The sequence below is a fragment of the Arachis hypogaea genome, chromosome 20 (assembly GCF_003086295.3).
Source record: "Arachis hypogaea cultivar Tifrunner chromosome 20, arahy.Tifrunner.gnm2.J5K5, whole genome shotgun sequence".
Taxonomy (NCBI): domain Eukaryota; kingdom Viridiplantae; phylum Streptophyta; class Magnoliopsida; order Fabales; family Fabaceae; genus Arachis; species Arachis hypogaea.
The window spans coordinates 35011236-35025586 of record NC_092055.1 but is presented as its reverse complement, the minus strand read 5'-3'; positions in this window follow the sequence as shown (position 1 = coordinate 35025586).

The window sequence follows — 14351 nt, the reverse complement described above, 5'->3', positions numbered from 1 at the left end:
AGTAGAGAAGCAAAAAATAAAGAAAAAGACACAGAGAATACCAAAAGTAAGCACTTATTTGGATAGTATTTTGTGATCAAATTAATTTTGTATTTCTGATTCATACTTGTTTTTTTCCCCTAGGACACAATCCAAAAAGAAAAAGGTCATTGTTGAGGATTCATCTCCTGAGCAAGCTCAATCCTATCATGGGTACAGTACTTTGTAAGCTATAATACCGTCTATCATCAAAATTATATTTGTTAACATGTTCTTTTATGCATGTACTGTCAGATCTGAAATTAGAACTGAAGATTTAGATGAATTCTTAAGGGAAAACAATGAAAAATCTGCTGCAGAGGGGTATGTCTTGTTAGGGTGTATATTTCAGATTTTAGGGTGTTTTCTTTGCTAATAGTTGTTTCTTGTTTCGCAGGGAGAAGGAAACTGACTTGCGATCGACGGAAGGTCACTATGTCTCATCTGAAACGTAAGAAGTTTTATTTGATAAAATCTTGTTATCATGATTTAACAGTATGGTATTTTTGTGAATAATATGTACTCTATTATGTTTAGAATATCGGACGTAAACTTGGGAAGTGATGATCCTTCCTCTCAAGGACACACAGAACAAAGTAGCGTAAACAAACCGGCAGAGAGCATGTAATTTCTCTTTCAAATAATCGTTGCTTTTGTTCTTTTATTACCTTATACTTCTAATTCTGTATATATTTTTTTTTAGAAAAAAAAAGCCCTTTATTGTTTTATTCGAGAAAAAAAGGCAGGAAAAAAAAGCAAACACTGCAAGTATGTAAGTTCTCAAAAAACAAAGCATGTCTTTCTTTTGAATTGTTCGGGTGTATTTTTGACTTTCTTAGGGTGTATTTTAGGTTGAGTTTGGTTGAAGAGTCAGCCAGTGAGCCGGCTGAAGAGAATATGGTGGTTGTGAGGGAAGAGATACCGTCCGAAGCGCTTGCAATGTGAGTTTTTCAAGAAAATTTCAACCTTATAACCTTTTTATTTTCAAAGGCATTGTTAACCTTTTATTTTTCTTCTTGTTTAGAGTTCCGATTCAAGTTTGTCTACCACTGTCCCAAACAACCACTATGCCGGAAATTGAACAAACACCTGAGATAGAAAATGAACCAATCCCTGTGCTACAAATTGAAGGAACTACAGAAAGCTAAGAAATACTCTTGGGTGTATATTTGGTTACAGTTTGGGTGTATATTGCCCCAGTTGGGGTGTATATTTTCACGATTGAACCCTGACTAGTTTTTTTATAACATGATTATTTTTATGTAACCGTGCAGCACTCCTGAACCCCCCTCCCCAACAACTTGAAGAAAGCACACCCACACTTTCCCCAGCTCCATCTAATATGTAAGTTCATCAGAGTAAAATTAATGTTTGGTTATCATCCGTATATTCTTATTCTTATAATACGTTATACATAATCACGCAGTAATCCAGCCCCAGAAGACGCTGTTACGCTGATGATGATGACACGGACAGCATCGTATGTTCCTAAAACAGATCAAATGCCATCATTCAGGCTAGGCTTGGCTTGACTGATTCAAGCCAAGAAGAAGCAGCAACGCAGGAGGGAGCGTCAACGCAAGATGGAGGGAGGGCAAAAACTCCAAAAACCCCAAAACTGCTAGAATAATTAGGGGATCTGGTACAAAAAATTGCAAGTGGTAGGGTCACAACAAAAGAAAAAAGTCCGCAGATTCCAAAAGAGAGTGACGCAGAGAGTTTCAAGAAGTTTGAAACTCCTGCGAGGACGAATCAACATAGTTCTGACATGAAAGAGAAATGATACCTCTGGGCTATACGAGTGAAGACCTACGCAAATGGGCTAACTAATGAGTTTGACACCGTCTGCACACTCCAAGCCCAAGATAGATACACTTTGTCAAAACTCCACCTTGCATCACTCGCACCTGAAACGCATATAGAAGCTGAGGTAATATTACAACAACATTAATATTTTTATCACCAAAATTAACTGCAAACCTGATTGATGTAAAATTGATTTCAGCATCTTTTTCTAGATTGTCTCTGCCATGTGCTTCATCCTAAACCAACAAAAGATTAAAAGGTTTCAAGAAGAAGTATACTGTCTCCCCCCTGATATTGTGGTAAGGGTTGCTTCAACGAATTTTAGGTGTATTTTCTGCATTCTTTCGGGTGTATTTTCTGTCTTATATTGGGTGTATTTAATGTGTTCATTTGGGTGTATTTTCTGTGTTCAATTGGGTATAAGTTGTTTATTCATTTGGGTGTATTTTCTGGATTCGTTTGGATGTATTTGCTGTATTCATTTTGTGGTTCCAATTTTTGCAGAACATGGCCCTTGAAAATCATCCATAAGGAGAATTCTTATAGCCTAAAAATAATAAGCCATTCAGGGTGGAAGACTACCCAATGTTTATAACATTCTTGGACCTTAAAAAATTAGCATCCCATCGTTATGTAAGTTTTCATTTCTACAACTTCTTATTACCATTTTTTACTTATGTGCCAAATAAACTAAAACAGTGTTCAATCTAAACATATTTCAGATTTTTGCACCTGTTTGCCATTTCACAACATTGGTGGTTATGGTTGGCTGATACAAGAAAGAGGAAATTTTATATAGTCGACCCATATCACACAAAATCTCCATCCGATAAGAGAACTGCGCTAAATACATTCGTTGTAAGTTGGTTCTGTGTTCTGTGTATATATATATAGTTGGATGTATTTCTGTTCAATATAAGGTGTAACTATGTGCTCCTTTGGGTGTATCCCTTTATTGAAATTATTTATGTATTACTGATTTGTTTTATGTTTTAAGGGATATGTAATTTCACAAATTAAAGTATATGCTAGGGGGCACCTCTGAAATCAAGGGACAAGGACAAGGAAATTGTACCACCATACATTCACATCTCAGGCCAAAAGACAAGGTATAAATCTTTCACTCTGAAAATAAAACTTTCCTATATGTAATTTGTAATTTATTTTCTTTGTTTTCAGCTATGACTATGCTATCTACGTAATGAAGTGGCTTGAGATATTTGAGCCCGCAAACATTAAAAGGCGGAAGTATGAGTGGGACAATTGGACCCAGGTAAATATGTTTAAAACTAAATAACTCTGTATTACATTACTCAATTAACATGGTTGATTAAACAAAATATTCTTTTTAACTGTAGCACGAGGTGGACCACTTTAGAGTGGAATATGCTTCCCAGATTCTATTCCATGACATGAATCAAGACAAAGCTGAAGCCATTAGGGGAAGTAATGTAATAAGACTGTCCAAGTCATCCTCATTATTATTGAGTCCATATTGTCAGATAGATTCTAAGGATATTGACACTAATTAATATAAATGTTATATAGTCTTGTAACAAATTGAACACATGCTGTAAAAATTTTTCAATTATAATCCAGTTTATTGTAAAATTTCTTTCAATAATTAAACTCTCTCTGCTGTATTCAAAAGGTCTGAATTACACGTACTATAATATGAAGGAAAACATCAAACCAAATATACACCCATAACCTGCCATTTTTTACACCCAAAGAAAGTTGAATATACACCCAAAAATCTATCCCCCTGATACTTTATCCCTAAAACCTTGAACCCTAAACCCTTAAAACCTAAACCCTAACCCCTAACTCGTAAAACCTAAAACCTAAACCGTAAACCCTAAAACCCTAATACCTAAAATCCTTAAACCGTTGTAAAAAAAAAAACAAACAGTATTTTATAACATAAAAACAAGGTTCTGAAGTATATATATGTATATATATGTAAAATGTGAAATACAAGAAAATTCAGAAAATACACCCAAACGAACAGTGCTTTTACACCCATATTCTGTAACTATACACCCAAAGAGTTATCCGCTGCTGCTGGTACTCTGAACTGATAATTCATAACACGTCCTTGATATTGGCTGGAATTTGAATGCATCACTGATGCAGCATCAAAGAGGTTTAACTGAATATAACAAACTCACATATAAGCTAAACTATTAACGAGAAAAATAAACTCAATCACCACATATTTAAAGAACATCACTTTTACCTCGTTTAAACCTTTTGTTTTCTTCTTCTTTGTGGCATTTGCAATCTGTTTCTCCAACTTTGAACCTAGCCTATTTTTTGGACGTCCTCTTGTTCGAATCCTTGGAGGGCTTTGAAGCTCGTTAACGGATTCCAAGTTAGCGTCTTCGTGAGATAAAGAAGATGTGCCCTTCCTTTTGGCTTTCAATGATTCCATCTCAACCATGACGTTATCGTACGCACGGTGCATAATTGCAGTCAGCTCCTCCGATTCTGATGCAAATTCGCAAATATTTTGCGAACGAAAAACCAATTGGTCAAACCTCTTGCTTCTTGGCTCCAACAGTGGCTCGTCGTGGCTGCTCTTGATGTGTGTGTGTCGCCTTTTTACCTTCTTGCTCCATCGTTCTAGTATATATCTAGGTGACACTTGGCTTACTCGTTCAAAGCTTAACACGCTTACTGCGTGACGGCACAGTATCCCTCTTGAATCGAATAATAAGCATTGGCATTTTACCTCGGCTGCTACTGAGTCGTAAGTAACCACAAACTTGTTGAATATTGAGCTAGAAACTTGTTCTCTAACTTCGTATACTGAATAGCCTAGAGCGAAATTCGTTAATCTAGTGATACAATTCGCCTTTTCTCTGAATTGTGCTTGGACTTCCCTAAACTTTTGATGAGTGTACACATCTTGAAACTGAGCTTCAATGGAGGATTTGGTTGCACACGGTATGACCGTATAAAAATCTGCAGCATCTGATTCTCTCTCTGCTTGCTCCCTACTTCTGAGGCAATTATCGTATTATTTGACAAATTGAATAAGCGAGCTGTTCCGGATAATAAACTTGTTAAAAAATGAATGCATGCTCTCGCTTCTTTGTGTGCTTCTCATCCCTGCCCCAGAAGTGGTGATCCAGACATATTGGAACCCATATATGACGGTCTTCATAGAGATCTGCAGAATACACCCAAACACAGACTATAAATACACCCGAAAAGAATTAAATTTACACCTCTGCTGCAGATTTTAAACAAACATTACCTGAAAGCCACTTGTTGTCCACAAGACTAAAATTTAGCAGAAAATCATTCCAATTCCTATCAGATGAGTCTTTACTATGAGAGTTCCAAACAACTTGGCTCATTTCTTGTTCAATTTCTGCATATCCCTTGTACCCGTTTAATTTGCTTAGAATCTTTTTCATGATGTGCCAAATACACCAACGGTGAATTGTTGTTGGCATATAAGCCTATAAAGCCCTTTTCATTGATGCACATTGATCGGTGAGAAACCCTTTCGGAGCATTTCCTCCCATGCAACAAAGCCAACATTGAAATAACCATTTGAATGATTCAATTTCTTCATTTTTCATCAAAGAGCATCCAAGAAGTGTTGACTGACCGTGGTAATTCACCCCGACAAAAGAACCACAAACCAAATTATACCTAAAATAAATTACCATAGTGCAGAATGAAAAATCATTACGTACACCCAACAAATGATTTGTATACACCCAAAAACACCCAATATACACCTCTGCGGCGAGATTCATAAAAATACATTAATTTAGCATCATAAACAGGGACAGTTTATTACCTGTTTGTATTGTAGGTGGTGTCAAATGAAATAATATCTCCGAAATACTCAAAGGCAGCTCTGCTCCTTGCATCGGCCCAAAAAGCCAGCTTAATCGATTGATCCTCCTCGAGTTCGAGCTCAAAAAAGAAATTCTGATTCTTCTCTTTCATTCTTAACAAATATTTTCCAAATTTTTTTGCATCTTCTTGTTCATAAACATTCCGCACTTCTCTCGTAATATAATTCCTCACATCCTTTTCAATAAAATTTAACTCGCGATGACCCCCGGCAGCCGCAACAAAATTATTGGTAAGTTTTGCTTGGTCTAATACCAGCCTCCTCGTTATTCTCTATTGTACGACGAATGGACATGCTTAGTTCCCTGTGCTGTTTGAGCACCTCTGCTTTACTTGGACAGCAAGGCTGTGAATAATCCAGCACAACCTTTGAAATGATCCAAGCACCAACATCCTTCAATGTGTGTATATAAATTCTTGTAGGACAGTTTAAACCGGCTGTTGGATTTGTCTTCTCAGTCAGAGATATTTTAGATTTCCATTTTTCCTCTCTGCTATATGTAATCAATTGATTCTTAATCTCGTTTCCCTTCCTATTTGTGCTCCGAACTCTTGTAGAAAAACCTGCAGCCTTGGCGTAGTTCCTGTAAAATTTTCCAGCATCTTCAAGGGTAGCAAATGTCATTCCAACCTTCGGAACAAACTGGTCATCAACAACAGAGAGAGGCTGCAGAATACACCATGTCAAAAACTAAAAATACACCCAATCATGTCTGATCTAATACACCCGAATGATAACAACTCAACTAAAATAACAAAAAAAGCCATAAACTGTAAATACACAGCCTGCAAAATACACCAAGTCAAAAACTAAAAATACACCCAATCATGTCTGATCTAATACACCCGAATGACAACAACTCAACTAAAATAACAAAAAAGTCATAAACTGTAAATACACCCACACTTTCCCCTAAAATACACCCAAAAAATTCTGATTTACACCCGAGCGTCTGCTATAAATTGCAGATAATTAATCAAAACTAATACATTAGATTCAATCCATAGATTTATGTTCACGTGTTAATTTCACAGTAAATGTTCACGAATTATTCAGCTACACAATGCTATACAAATAACTGCAACAAAATTCAGAGTAATCGTATGTAAATCAAACCTCAAAAGCTTCGTTAGATTCAAATTCATAATCCACTTCACCCTGATTCAGCTGACAATCTAAGGTTGAATCATCCATTATCTTCAAAATGAGTTCAAATTTTGATTTCAGAAACCAGAAAATCGAAAAGAAAACGAAGCTGGAGTTATAAAGAGAGGAACTAACGTCAATAACGAAGAACAAACCAGTGAGAAAAGGATGGAAAAGAACGATCGAAAAAGCAGGGGGGAGACGCGCGAGAAGAAGAACAAGCAAATTTGGAAAGAAGGAGAATGAAGAAGGAAACAAATCTTTTAAATTTGGTAGTTATATATACGCGGGATCTTTATATAGTGCGTGTAAAGGACGTAACACTTGCAACGCGTTTGGGGGGGTTAGTGGTTAATTGACTTGTAATGCTTACAAGCCCTAATTGCTTGTATGCAAAGCTTTTCTGATTATAAAAATATAAGTTATGAGATATGTATAACACCACAATTCAAAGTACATCAATACCTTCCTTTACATATATCCAGAATCTAAAATTTCTCTATTTATTCCAATGACTGATATTAACAAAATTGCAGAAATCAATTCTACAATTGACAATTTGTGTGCACATATACAAGTGATACGGTTATAGATACTACCAAGTTACGAAAATTCTCCATTATCATACTCAATTGAGTGGTTTGCTCGATAAAGAGGTGAGTTTCCTATCAATCTTTTTATATTATTTTAAATTTATTTGTTTATCCTCATTTAATTGTTCTTTAGTTTTTGTTTATCAATTCTATGGAGGAAAAATACACGCTTTGGTTAAGATGGTGTCTCTATTCGTAAATTTGCTAAGAGAATGAATATCTTAGGAAATAAGATATTTTAGTGTTTGACTCAATGTGGGTAACTTTAAGACTACATATCATTAGTATGTGGTTAATTTAAACCAACGTATTGAGGTGCACAATCATCAAGTATCCCACAATATGAATTTAATTTTGTGAGTTTTGACACTCTCAATGTTCCTGAGTACGATTACACCTATTTGGTTGATAAATTTATTGTTTTAGAAAAAATATAATTTATTTATAAATTTATTTATTTTATTCATAATTTTAGTTATTTTTTTCTTAACAAATTTATTGACAATATTTTTTTTATTTTAATCAATTTTAAATATTATTAGATATTTTGCTAGAATTAGAAGTGAGATAACCCTTGAAAAGGATTACAACTCTACCAAATACAATGCTATTGAATTAGAGATCGATTATGGATAATTATATATTTGTTTTTATAAATTTAGAAATTTGATATTGACCTCATTGTGAATTTATGTATTTGACTTTATTTCAAAAGTTTATTCTCATCTTTTTAAATTGTTATTTAAACTTATTTTATTATTTCACTCCTAACTTCAAAAAAATAGAGATTTTGGTGCACTTTTAAAAATTGATATTTGTAAAGATAAATTTGGTTCTACTTTTGGAATTTATATCATGAACCATAATTTTGATTTGATTTTGTCAAACTGTTGACACTGGTAATAATTCTAATATAATTAGAATGTGTTGCAACGTAATTCAAGAAGATAAACATTAGAAGAATGTGGATAGTCTCTTTTTTTCTAGTCATGGGAAGGTTCCAGTCTATTACTGGTGATGCGTAAACTAATTGGTTACTAAAATGAATATTTGTTTGAAATTTTAAGTTAATTATTAATTTTTTAAATTTTAAAAATATAAAATATATATAATTTAATATACATAATTTATTGTTTAAATTCTTCAATGAAATTGTAGATAATAATAAATTCGAGGTGTTAGAAAATGCTATTACGTTAACTAAACGATTATTTTTGGAGTTCGAAGATTCAGGAACAGAAAAAAATACCTCAACTTACAAGATGATCGAGATTGAGAAATAAAATTTAAAATTTGAATGCACATATTTTAAAATTTTTCTTTAGAATCTATCTAACAGAATAATGTCAAAAACATCTGATTGTTTTGGTGAAAATATTTTTTTTCTTGAATTGTTATTTTTTTTTGTTTTTTTTTTATTTTTATGTTCAAAACTTAGAATTTTTTTTAACAATATAAGTTGATGTTATTTAGTTATTACTTATAATTTTATTTTTTAATTCACATCGTTAATATTTTGTTAATTTTTAATATAGTATTTGATGTCATAAAATTTTAAATTTTTAATATGAACTATTTTTTATATAATTAAATTGGTTGTTAATTTTTAATGTGTATTTATTTTTTAAAAAAATCATTTATAGGGTTCAACGTGGAAACAAAAATTGAGCATGATAATAATTTAAACATGATAACAACTAATTCAAATTTATCTACGTGATAATAAATATATTATTTTTATTTATGTTTTAGCAACTTTTTAAATCTATTATGCATTTGAAAATTTTTGTTAGTTAGGCTGTTTAAAATTTTTGTTAGTTATTTACGAATTATAATTTATTATTTACTTAGGTTATTATTTTTTAAATTTTTAAATATGTTTTTTTAGGTTATTAGGTATTTAGTTTTAAATATTGTTGAACTAATTATTTGTTTAGGTGCCGTAACTAAAATTTTTTAAAATTTTATTTATAAATCATAAATTATTATTTAATTAAGTGGTTATTTTTTAAATTTTAAATACGTTTTTTTAGATTCTTAAGTATTTAATTTTTAATATTGTTGAATTAATTTAAAAAAGTTATTTATAAATTATAAATTATTTACTTAAATTGTTATATCTTTATCTTTATCTTTATTTTTATCTTTATAGTAATATAAATGGGAAGACTTTTTGCTGACGTAGTGTTCATACGTTGAATTTGGAAATTTATTTACTTAGGTGTCATTATTGAAAAATTTTTAAATTTTATTTATAAATTATAACTTATTATTTACTTAAATTATTATCTTTTTTTTTAAATTATTTATTTAAGTTATTTTATTTAGGTTTTTATTTTTTAAATTTTAAATTATCTGCTTAAATTGTTATTTTTTAAATTTTGAAGTCCACATTGCATCATCTACTTAGATTGTTATCATTCCAAAGAGAAGGCATTAAAATTTTTGGAAAAACCAAATGCTACCATTTAAATCACGTAATAACAATAATAATTAATAATTATTCAATTAGTTTTCGTGTAATAATAATAATTTTAGTTTTGTGAGTTTTAACACTTTCAATACTTATGAATTTGATTACTTGGTAAGTTTATTGTTGTACCAAAAAATAAATTCATTAATAAATTTATTTATCTTTATTTTTATAGTACTACAAATAGAGAGCTCTTATACTAACATGGTGCTCATACATTGAGTTTGGAAATTTATTTACTTAAGTGTCGTCACTAGAAATTTTTAAAATTTTATTTATAAATTATAACTTATTATTTACTTATATTATTACCTTTTGAATTTTTAAATACGCTTTTTTAGGTGGTTGGGTATTTAGTTTTTAATATTATTGAACTAATTATTTATTTAGGTATTGTCATTAAAAATTTTTAAAATTTTATTTATAAATTATAACTTATTATTTACTTAAGTTATTACTTTTTAAAATTTTAATACGTTTTCTTAGGTTGTTCGGTATTTAATTTTTAATATTGTTGAACTAATTATTTATTTAGGTGTCCTCACTAGAAATTTTTGAAAATTATAAATTATTATTTATTTAGGTTGTTCACTATAATTTTTTAAAATTTTTATAAATTATAAATTATAAATGTACTGATGTACGGAGACTTTCGGAATCGTCAAATATCTCACAATATAGATTTAGTTTTGTGAGTTTTTACACTCTCAATACTCTTGGATTCAATTACACCTATTTAGTTGGTAAATTTGTTGTTTAAAAAAATATTTAATAATAAATTTATTTAATTTATTGATAATTTTGGCTGTATTTTTTTAACAAACTTATTGACAACTAATATTTTTTATTTTAATTCATTTTAAATATTATTGGATATCTTGTTGGAATTGGGAGTAAAAATACTCTTAAAAAGAATGATAAATCTACCACGTATAACGTTGTTGAATTGAAAATTGATAATGGATAATCAATTATTATTTTTTAAATATAAACACTTACACATAATAGATGAGTAAAACTAAAAATTTTAATATTAAGTTCAATATAAATTTATTTATTTAGATTTATTTTAAGATTTTATTCTATATATTTAAATTTATTTATTTTAGTATTTTGTATTTAAATTGTTATTTCAACTTTATTTTGTTATAAATATTTTTATAATATTAAACTTTTTTTTGGTGCTGGAAGACTTTCAATTTGTTAAAAAAATTTGTTTTCGGTGAATAAATATTTTTCTATTTTGTATTTAAAATATTATTATTAGTATACTAATATTAAAAATATAAAAAAATAAGAATACTTAAAAAAAAAACATACTTTACGTGGTTTAATCTTTATAAAATTAAAATAAATAATTAATTGTTAATTTTTAAATTATAACTATTTCTTTAATAAAAATAATTTATAAATTGTGTTTAAAATTTTATGAATTTGTTAATTTTTTAATTTTAAAATATAAAATATATATATATATATATATATATAATTTGGTACAATTTTTTTTTGTTATTTTTTAAATTGTAATTAGTTTTTTTTAATATAAACATTTACATATATTAGATGAGTAAAATAAAATCTAAGAATTTTAATATTGACTTCAATGTAAATCTATTTATTTGAATTTGTTTCTAGATTTTATAACACTTAGACTTTTTGAAAATTAAATAATTATTTATTTAAAAAAATTATTTTTAACAAAAATAAATAAATAAAATTTTATAATTATTGAAGTTTAATTTAATTATAACTTATTCTATTAGTTTGAAGTATTTATTTGAAATTATTTTAATGGGCAAAAAATTTAAATTAATTTTTATAATTGTTATTATTATTATTATTATCTTTATTAAAGTTTAAAAGAAAAAAAAAAGAATGGCCGAAGCCATTAAAACGTAGAGGTGAACACGGGTCGGTTTGGTTCGGATTCATGGTAAAATTAGAACTGAATCGATCAAAATATAATTGGTTCGATTTAGTTCGAATTTGTGTTTTTTTGTATATGTACCCGGATCAAACCAAACCGATTAAGAACGGATTGGTTCGGTTCGAGTAATTAGGTATCCGATGACTTTGAAATTCATAAAAAAAATCAAATTTTTATCTTAAAAATTCAACAAGTACAATAAATATATAACATCAATAGAAATAATCTAAATTCCAAACATGTTAAACACTAAATACATTAAAAACTAAACTCATTAAATTCAAACATATTAATAGTGAATAATCTTTATCTAATGAAAAAGTGATATATATATATATATATATATCTTTTATTTTTTTATTTAATTTTATTTTTTATTTAATTAATATATTATCAGGTTTGCGAGTTCGTTTAGATTTTGCACCTTCAGAACCAATATCCGAACTAATCACTAATAAAGACCATCGATTTAGTTTAGGTTAAACTCGATTATCCGTTGGTTTCAAAACCAATTTAATTGATTCGATTCGGGTTTGGATGGGTAATCGAGTATCCACTACCCGTACTCATCCTGTTAAAACGTTGAAAGTGATTTACTATGCTTACTATATATATATAAAACCAATGAGATATGTCCTTTTCATGACACCTAACCCTTTCCTTAATGAATGCTTCAGCACTAATCCATTCTTTCTTTTAAATCATGAACGAAGCCAATTAAGAAAGAAAACGAAAGGAAACGTGGCTTTTATATATATATATATATAAAGCATGACACATGTTTTTTTTTTTATATATAACTATGACACCTAAGTTTTTTTTATTTCATTAATCATCATCATCAACATCTCATCTTTTCTCACTAACAAAACCAAAAGCCAAGGAAATAAAGAAGGAAAGGTCGGTGAGGAAGAGAAGTAGTCCGAATTTTCGGCTTTATTTTTTATGATTCGTAATTCTAATAAAAAATCTAAATTGATAAAAGTATTTATATCTTCTTACATTATATGTGATGTTATTTTTGTTCGGTAAAAGTTGACAGTAACATAGTTTTTTTTTTCTTTGAATTTGGTCGATTAGAGTTCTAGGAGGCACAGATGATTTCTAACGTTTTTTTTTAGCAGCTCAGTCAAAAAGCTTTTTCAAAATTTTTGTTGATTTTGATTCCGTACGGAAGTAGGGGGTCTCATTTTAAAATTAACAGTTTTTAATTTAAGAATGTCTAAAAGCTTATTAAGTAATTGCAAATAAATTATACGTATTTTGTATGCCTAATTGATGAGAATTGGTTGTGTTATAATTATGAATGTTAATAAATTTGATGTTGGTATGATGATGGTTAAGTGTAATAAAAGGTTAGTAAACTGTTGAGAAATTATAAAAGTGAAGGAGCCCATAAAGATGGTAAATTCAAATTTTAAAGGAAGGTTCTGTTTGTATTCTTGTCAATAAATATATATATATATATATATATATATATATTATTTATATTAAGAAATGATCTTGTATTGAAAATTCGATTTATAAACTTATTTTGAGTAAATGATCCTATGTTGAAAAAGATCTAGTTGTATAGTTACTCATATTGAGAAAAGAATTTTGTATTCAAAGTTTGAGTTATAAATTTATATTAAGAAGTGACTTGGGTTTTGAAACCGTTGGAAAGAGTTTGAGAAAATATCGATTTGATGTATTAATAATTATCGATTTGATTCAATAGCAAGAGAACTAAAAGGGAGCTTAATTTTATTAAAATAGAAAGCGGCTTAGCTTCAAAGAAAGCGTTTTAATTACTGAAAATTATTTGCTATTTGGGAAGATGGAGAAATGGTTTGGTTGGAACCCTTGAAGGGTGGCAAAGCTCGGATTATTAGAGAAAATGCTATAAAAATTTTACAAAACTCCGAAGCTTATTTAAAGGTTTAACTAAAAGAAAGTTGAATTTAAAAACTATATTATTTGTTTTCGATTTGTTAAGAAAAGAATAAATTATGCTATGATTTTGATTTGTGAAGAAAAGTATTTTGTTTTGAGATTTTTTATTAAAAAATTAAATTTTTTCTTTAATTAAACGTTAAAGAAGTTTGGGTATATGGAAATTAAAGGTTTTAATGCTAAGACTGAAGGTATACTTATGTGGCGATGTGGAGGTAAGAGTGATTGACTATTTGGTGATGCGAAAGTATGTGTAATTAAGCGGTGATGTGGAGGTACGTTTAATAATGTAGGTGATGTAGAGGTGTGTATGTAATTGGTGATGTGGAGACTTAATAAAGAGAAAGAGAATGAAAAGTGCTAATGCAGAAGTACCCGCCTGACTGATAGCCTAAAATTGCTAATGCGGGAATGTCCGCCTAACTGATAGCATAATGTATGTTGAATGGGCTTTGTGCCAAATTACTAATGTGAAAGTGCCCGCCTAACGGATAGCCTAAAGTTGCTAATGCAGGAATGTTCGCCTAACTGATAGTCTGTTTCTACTGTAATGCCAAAATATCCTAACTGACATAC